An 8,053-nucleotide genomic window follows, 5' to 3' on the forward strand; every position below is an offset into this window, starting at 1 on the left:
ACCTGACAATCCGCCATCATTAGTGATAACCAGGAGACCAGTGACCGTTCCTCTCCGCCATCATTAGTGATAACCAGGAGGCCAGTGACCGTTCCTCTCCGCCATCATTAGTGATAACCAGGAGACCAGTGACCGTTCCTCTCCGCATTCATTAGTGATAACCAGGAGACCAGTGACCGTACCTCTCCGCCATCATTAGTGATAACCAGGAGACCAGTGACCGTTCCTCTCCACCATCATTAGTGATAACCAGGAGACCAGTGACCGTTCATCTCCGCCATCATTAGTGATAACCAGGAGACCAGTGACAGTTCCTCTCAGCCATAATTAGTGATAACCAGGAGACCAGTGACCGTTCCTCTCCGCCATCATTAGTGATAACCAGGAGACCAGTGACCCTTCATCTCCACCATCATTAGTGATAACCAGGTGTCACGATCCGGGTATCTGGACGCCATTACTTACCCTTCAGATGCCTCCTAAGGCGGGCTCAGCGTTCCAGGACCGGATTCCGCTGTTCCTGAGTTTCCACATGCAGAGTGGTCTTTTCATCAGCCGCGGCCTCCGCTGTGCCCGCGTGGTTAAATGTGCATCTATCAGCCTGGCGTCTCCTGTCTCCGGTGGCCGGCGCCGCCATTACTGTTTCCCAGACCACATGGATTACAAACCAAACTTCCCTCCAAGTGTCTGCATGGGCGCAGCCATCTTGGATTCTGTCATCTGATCATTTCCACCAATCTGCTGTCTGTGTTGTTGATTTGCATAATTGCCTAGCCAACCCCTTCCTTGCTGCAGGTATAAGTAAGCTGTACCTGAGCAAGGAAGACGTCAGTGCTTTGGTTGTCAAACCTAGTTCCTGTTTGTCTCTCTTCTATGATTGTCTTCCAGGTTCCAGCTCCTGTCTCAAGACTTCCACCATAGAGACCCGCACCAGCATTCCACCTGCGGTGTAGCCTGACTCTCCAATCCATTGTGGATTCATCTGTTTCCAGCTACAACACTACCTGCTTCCAGCCTCAGCTTCCAGCAGAGTACAGCTTCCCTTAAAGGGCCGGTGTCCTTTCTACACTTTACCACTCTCCACCGGAATTATTATTTCTCCGCTCTCAAGTTCTACATTTCAGTTCACATTTCATCGCTCCCAAAGTTCATTTATTATTTAACTGGTTCCAGCCAGTATCCACTCCGTGCTAACAACAGTCTGGTTCCAGCCAGTATCCACAGCAGCTGTTTTACCTTCAGCAACCCAGCTCTTCCTGGAACACCAGCTGGTACAATCCTGGGTTATCTCCATTGCTACAGCCGGGCCTGGTAAGGACTTTTCATCTAGAAGATCATAAGAACTATCTCACACTACCAGTGCTCTGTGGTTCCTGCCATGCTGTAGTACTCAGGAACTGTATTTATTCTTTGTTGACTTTTACGTTTTCTTTTATTGCTGCTGTGATGCGGAGTTGTCATAATAAACATCATTGACTTTTATCTAAGTTGTCGTGGTCACGCCTTCGGGCAGTTATTATTCATGTTACTTACATGTCCAGGGGTCTGATACAACCTCCCAGGTTCCGGTACATCTCAGCCCCTACAACTGAGGCTGCCTCCCGTCAGCTCAGGCCCTCAGTTGTGACAGTAAGCACTGACCTAATGAATCCAGCCGGAGACCAGGATCAAGCGGCCAGGCCGATGCAAGAACTGGCAGCCCGACTAGAACATCAGGAGGCTGCACAGGGCCACATCATCCGCTGTCTCCAGGATCTCTCTACTCGGCTGGATGGGATTCAGACAACTCTCCGTGGATCAGGCGCGTCTGGTGCGTCAACCACAGTGACTCCAGCTATAACCCCACCCACCTTACCCATTTCTGCTCCACGTCTTCATCTTCCAACGCCAGCAAAATTTGACGGATCTCCAAGATTCTGCAGGGGATTTCTCAACCAGTGTGAGATTCAGTTTGAGCTACAACCTGGCAATTTTCCCAGTGACCGTACAAAAATTGCCTACATTATTTCTCTTCTCAGTGGCTCAGCCCTTGATTGGGCATCACCGTTATGGGAGAGGTCCGACACCCTGCTATCTTCTTACACTGCATTTGTGTCAACATTCAGGCGCATCTTCGACGAGCCAGGCCGGGTAACTTCAGCTTCGTCTGAGATTCTCCGTTTACGCCAGGAATCACGTACTGTAGGACAATATCTTATACAGTTCCAGATCCTGGCATCCGAACTGGCATGGAACGACGAGGCCCTGTATGCTGCATTCTGGCATGGTTTATCCGAGCGTATTAAAGATGAGTTAGCTACCAGAGACTTACCCTCCAAGTTAGATGAGCTAATCTCACTTTGTACGAAAGTTGACTTACGTTTCAGAGAGAGAGCAACTGAGCGTGGAAGATCATCTGCTCCAAAATCTTCTACTCCTCCTCCTCGCCAACTGTCACCAACTACAGATGAACCCATGCAAATTGGCCGTTCCCGTTTAACTCCTGCTGAGCGCCGAAGACGTCTCTCCGAGTTTCTCTGTCTGTATTGTGCAGCTCCGTCTCACACCATTAATGCCTGTCCCAAACGTCCGGGAAACTCCAAATCCTAGCTCGCCAAGGAGAGGGCCGGCTAGGAGTAATGATCTCCTCTCCATCTCCTCAAGATTGTAACCTCCCAGTCTCGCTTCAAGTTGCTCAACGTTATCAGAACGTCATTGCCCTCCTGGATTCCGGAGCAGCTGGGAACTTTATTACTGAAGCCTATGTTAAACGGTGGTCCCTACCCACCGAGAGACTTCCTTCGTCCTTTTCCTTAACTGCTGTGGATGGCAGTAAAATTTTTGATACAGTTATTTCTCTAAGGACTCTACCAGTTCGTCTGAGAGTGGGAGTTCTTCATTCCGAACTTATTTCATTTTTAGTGATTCCAAGAGCCACACATCCTGTGGTCCTGGGCCTTCCATGGCTCCGTCTTCACAATCCTACAATTGATTGGACGACTACGCAAATCCTGGCATGGGGTTCCTCCTGTACTAAGACATGTTTGTTTAAAGTGTTGCCTGTCTGTTCTTCCTCCCCCAGGTCGTCTGATGTTCCACCTCCTCCATATCAAGATTTCACGGATGTGTTCAGTAAAGCTTCTGCTGATATCCTTCCTCCTCATAGAGAATGGGACTGCCCGATTGATCTCGTTCCAGGGAAGGTTCCACCTCGAGGCCGAACTTATCCGTTGTCTCTCCCCGAGACACATTCTATGGAGGAATACATTAAAGAGAACCTAGCAAAGGGGTTCATTCGACCTTCTTCTTCTCCAGCCGGCGCAGGCTTCTTTTTTGTAAAGAAGAAAGATGGTGGTCTGCGGCCGTGCATCGACTACAGAGGTTTGAACGACATTACCATCAAGAACCGCTATCCTTTACCCCTGATTACTGAGCTCTTTGACAGAGTTAGCGGAGCTACCATCTTTACAAAGCTGGACCTGAGAGGTGCATACAATCTCATCCGGATCCGTGAGGGTGACGAGTGGAAGACCGCATTTAACACCCGTGACGGACATTATGAGTACCTCGTCATGCCCTTCGGATTGAGCAATGCTCCAGCTGTCTTCCAGCATTTCGTCAATGAGATCTTCAGAGACATTCTATACCGTCATGTCGTGGTCTATCTAGATGATATCCTCATTTTTGCCAACGATTTAGAGGAACATCGTTTCTGGGTAAAGGAGGTTCTGTCCCGTCTCCGTGTCAATCATCTCTACTGCAAATTAGAGAAATGCGTCTTTGAAGTCAAGTCCATTCCGTTTCTAGGGTACATTGTGTCCGGTTCCGGACTAGAGATGGATCCTGAGAAACTACAAGCAATCCAGAATTGGCCGGTACCCTTAACCCTCAAAGGGGTCCAGAGGTTCTTAGGGTTCGCCAATTATTACCGAAAGTTTATACGAGACTTTTCCACCATTGTGGCGCCTATTACTGCTTTCACCAAGAAGGGTGCTAACCCGTCCAAGTGGTCTGAAGAAGCCATGCAAGCTTTTCATCTTTTAAAACAGAGGTTCATCTCTGCACCTGTCCTGAAACAGCCTGACATCGACTCTCCTTTCATCTTAGAGGTGGATGCCTCCTCCGTTGGAGTAGGAGCGGTGTTATCTCAGAGGGCTAAAGATGGTCATTTACATCCTTGCAGTTTCTTCTCACGGAAGTTCTCCCCAGCGGAGCGCAACTATGCCATTGGCGACCAGGAGTTGCTAGCCATCAAGCTCGCTCTAGAGGAGTGGAGATATCTGTTGGAGGGAGCTTCTCATTCAATCACCATCCTTACAGACCACAAGAACCTTCTATATCTAAAAGGCGCACAATGTCTCAACCCTCGTCAGGCCAGATGGGCACTTTTCTTTTCCAGGTTCGACTTTAAACTCCAGTTCTGTCCGGGCTCTCAGAATCGCAAGGCCGATGCCCTTTCCCGCTCATGGGAGCAAGAAAATGAGTCAGAGTCTTCAGACAAGCATCCTATTATAAATCCGTTGGCATTCTCCACGGTAGGGATGGACTCTACGCCCCCATCAGGGAAAAGTTTTGTGAAGCCGACACTAAGGAAGAAGCTCATGCATTGGGCCCATGCTTCCCGTTTTGCCGGACATACAGGTATCCAAAAAACCCTGGAGTTTATCTCTAGGTCCTATTGGTGGCCAACTCTGAAAAAGGACGTTTTGGAGTTTATTGCATCTTGCCCAAAGTGTGCTCAACATAAAGTATCCCGCCAGTCGCCTGCGGGGCAACTGGTTCCACTATCTGTTCCCCGTCGACCATGGACCCATTTGTCGATGGATTTTATTACAGATTTGCCCATGTGCAACAAGTTCAATACCATCTGGGTGGTAGTTGACCGGTTCACCAAGATGGCACACTTCATTCCTCTCACCGGTCTTCCGTCAGCTTCCAAGTTGGCTCAAGTATTCATACAAGAGATCTTCCGACTCCACGGTCTTCCAGAAGAAATTATCTCAGATCGAGGAGTTCAATTCACAGCCAAATTCTGGCGAAGTTTATGTCAAGTCCTCCAAGTCAAGTTAAAGTTTTCCACGGCTTACCATCCTCAGACCAATGGTCAAACTGAGAGGGTGAATCAGGACTTGGAGGCCTTCCTCCGCATCTATGTGTCCTCCTCTCAAGATGACTGGGTTCAATTACTTCCCTGGGCCGAGTTCTGTCATAACAACCAGTATCATTCTTCATCTTCCTCAACACCATTCTTCACCAACTTTGGATTCCACCCTAAAGTCCCTGAGTTCCAACCGCTTCCAGCAACTTCTGTTCCCGCAGTGGATATCACCTTGCATCAGTTTGCCAATATCTGGAAGAGCGTACGATCAGCTCTGCTCAAGGCATCGTTCAGGTACAAGAAGTTTGCGGATAAGAAGCGTCGAGCAGTTCCTGCTCTCAAGGTGGGTGATCGGGTATGGTTATCCACGAAGAATTTGAGGTTAAGAGTTCCCAGTATGAAGTTTGCACCTCGCTACATCGGTCCTTTTAAAATTGATCAAGTCATCAATCCTGTTGCTTACAGACTCCAGTTACCTCCCTTCTTAAAAATACCCAGGACATTCCATGTTTCCCTGTTGAAACCGCTAATCTTGAATCGGTTTCATTCCTCACTTCCACCAACTCCGAAAGTCCAAACTCAACGAGGCGTTGAGTATGAAGTGGCCAAGATCCTGGACTCACGTCACCGTTACGGTCAACTTCAGTATCTCATTGACTGGAAGGGCTATGGTCCTGAAGAACGCTCTTGGACCAATGCCTCTGACGTCCATGCTCCTGCCTTGGTCCGAAATTTCCACGCAAAGTTTCCTTTAAAGCCTAAGAAGTGTCCTGGGGCCACTCCTAAAGGGGGGGGTGCTGTCACGATCCGGGTATCTGGACGCCATTACTTACCCTTCAGATGCCTCCTAAGGCGGGCTCAGCGTTCCAGGACCGGATTCCGCTGTTCCTGAGTTTCCACATGCAGAGTGGTCTTTTCATCAGCCGCGGCCTCCGCTGTGCCCGCGTGGTTAAATGTGCATCTATCAGCCTGGCGTCTCCTGTCTCCGGTGGCCGGCGCCGCCATTACTGTTTCCCAGACCACATGGATTACAAACCAAACTTCCCTCCAAGTGTCTGCATGGGCGCAGCCATCTTGGATTCTGTCATCTGATCATTTCCACCAATCTGCTGTCTGTGTTGTTGATTTGCATAATTGCCTAGCCAACCCCTTCCTTGCTGCAGGTATAAGTAAGCTGTACCTGAGCAAGGAAGACGTCAGTGCTTTGGTTGTCAAACCTAGTTCCTGTTTGTCTCTCTTCTATGATTGTCTTCCAGGTTCCAGCTCCTGTCTCAAGACTTCCACCATAGAGACCCGCACCAGCATTCCACCTGCGGTGTAGCCTGACTCTCCAATCCATTGTGGATTCATCTGTTTCCAGCTACAACACTACCTGCTTCCAGCCTCAGCTTCCAGCAGAGTACAGCTTCCCTTAAAGGGCCGGTGTCCTTTCTACACTTTACCACTCTCCACCGGAATTATTATTTCTCCGCTCTCAAGTTCTACATTTCAGTTCACATTTCATCGCTCCCAAAGTTCATTTATTATTTAACTGGTTCCAGCCAGTATCCACTCCGTGCTAACAACAGTCTGGTTCCAGCCAGTATCCACAGCAGCTGTTTTACCTTCAGCAACCCAGCTCTTCCTGGAACACCAGCTGGTACAATCCTGGGTTATCTCCATTGCTACAGCCGGGCCTGGTAAGGACTTTTCATCTAGAAGATCATAAGAACTATCTCACACTACCAGTGCTCTGTGGTTCCTGCCATGCTGTAGTACTCAGGAACTGTATTTATTCTTTGTTGACTTTTACGTTTTCTTTTATTGCTGCTGTGATGCGGAGTTGTCATAATAAACATCATTGACTTTTATCTAAGTTGTCGTGGTCACGCCTTCGGGCAGTTATTATTCATGTTACTTACATGTCCAGGGGTCTGATACAACCTCCCAGGTTCCGGTACATCTCAGCCCCTACAACTGAGGCTGCCTCCCGTCAGCTCAGGCCCTCAGTTGTGACACCAGGAAACCAGTGACCGTTCCTCTCCGCCATCATTAGTGATAACCAGGAGACCAGTGACCGTTCCTCTCCGCCATCATTAGTGATAACCAGGAGACCAGTGACCCTTCATCTCCGCCATCATTAGTGATAACCAGGAGACCAGTGACTGTTCCTCTCCGCCATCATTAGTGATAACCAGGAGACCAGTGACCGTTCCTCTCCGCTGATAAAGCTAAATATTTATCTTATATAATACCCTTTATGAGGTCTAAGAACACTATACGCTATTTACGTATGGAGTACCGTAAGGGTACGCTCGTTGCGTAACTATCGCTTAGCCGTGGTCGAGACGCTCAAGCGTCACGTTCGCTCACGGCCAAGAGATCACAGGCAGGCACGCTATTGGCTGCCGATTAACGTAATGGTTCGCTATAGCGTGGCGGACGCTGTATCGGGAGCGGGCCGCTCGAGCGATACAGACGCTCACGAGAATACGCTGTTCGTATCGGGCACACTTATAGGTGAGCGACTACCGTAATGCTACGCTATCAGCGTAGCGGACGCTCGAGACCACGAGGAGATCACGAGCGGCGCAGACGCTCACAATGTTAAACCTTTATATCTAAACCATAAACAATGTACTATGCTGTAAAACCTTTGTGTAGAGATAGGGTGTAGATGTAACACAGTGTAACCTTATTAACTTAAAAGCTGTTTGAGCGTCACCGACGCTCTGAGAATACTTAACACTATAAGAAATACACAGATACCGTGCTTAGGGTCCAACGCCTAATATATATATTATGAATGTTATACTTGCAAAAGAATTAATACAATACAAGTCATACACTACAATATAACATAGACTAACTAACCAGGTTAGTACAATACTATTACGTTTAAGAGAATACGAGAGAAAGAGAAGAGAGAGAGAGAGATATATGGCCCATAACAACTAGAAAGACAATATGATTGCGGAGAAAACTTACGCACAAAGG

This window comes from Pseudophryne corroboree, chromosome 2 (assembly GCF_028390025.1).
Source record: "Pseudophryne corroboree isolate aPseCor3 chromosome 2, aPseCor3.hap2, whole genome shotgun sequence".
In the NCBI taxonomy this organism is placed as follows: Eukaryota; Metazoa; Chordata; class Amphibia; order Anura; family Myobatrachidae; genus Pseudophryne; species Pseudophryne corroboree.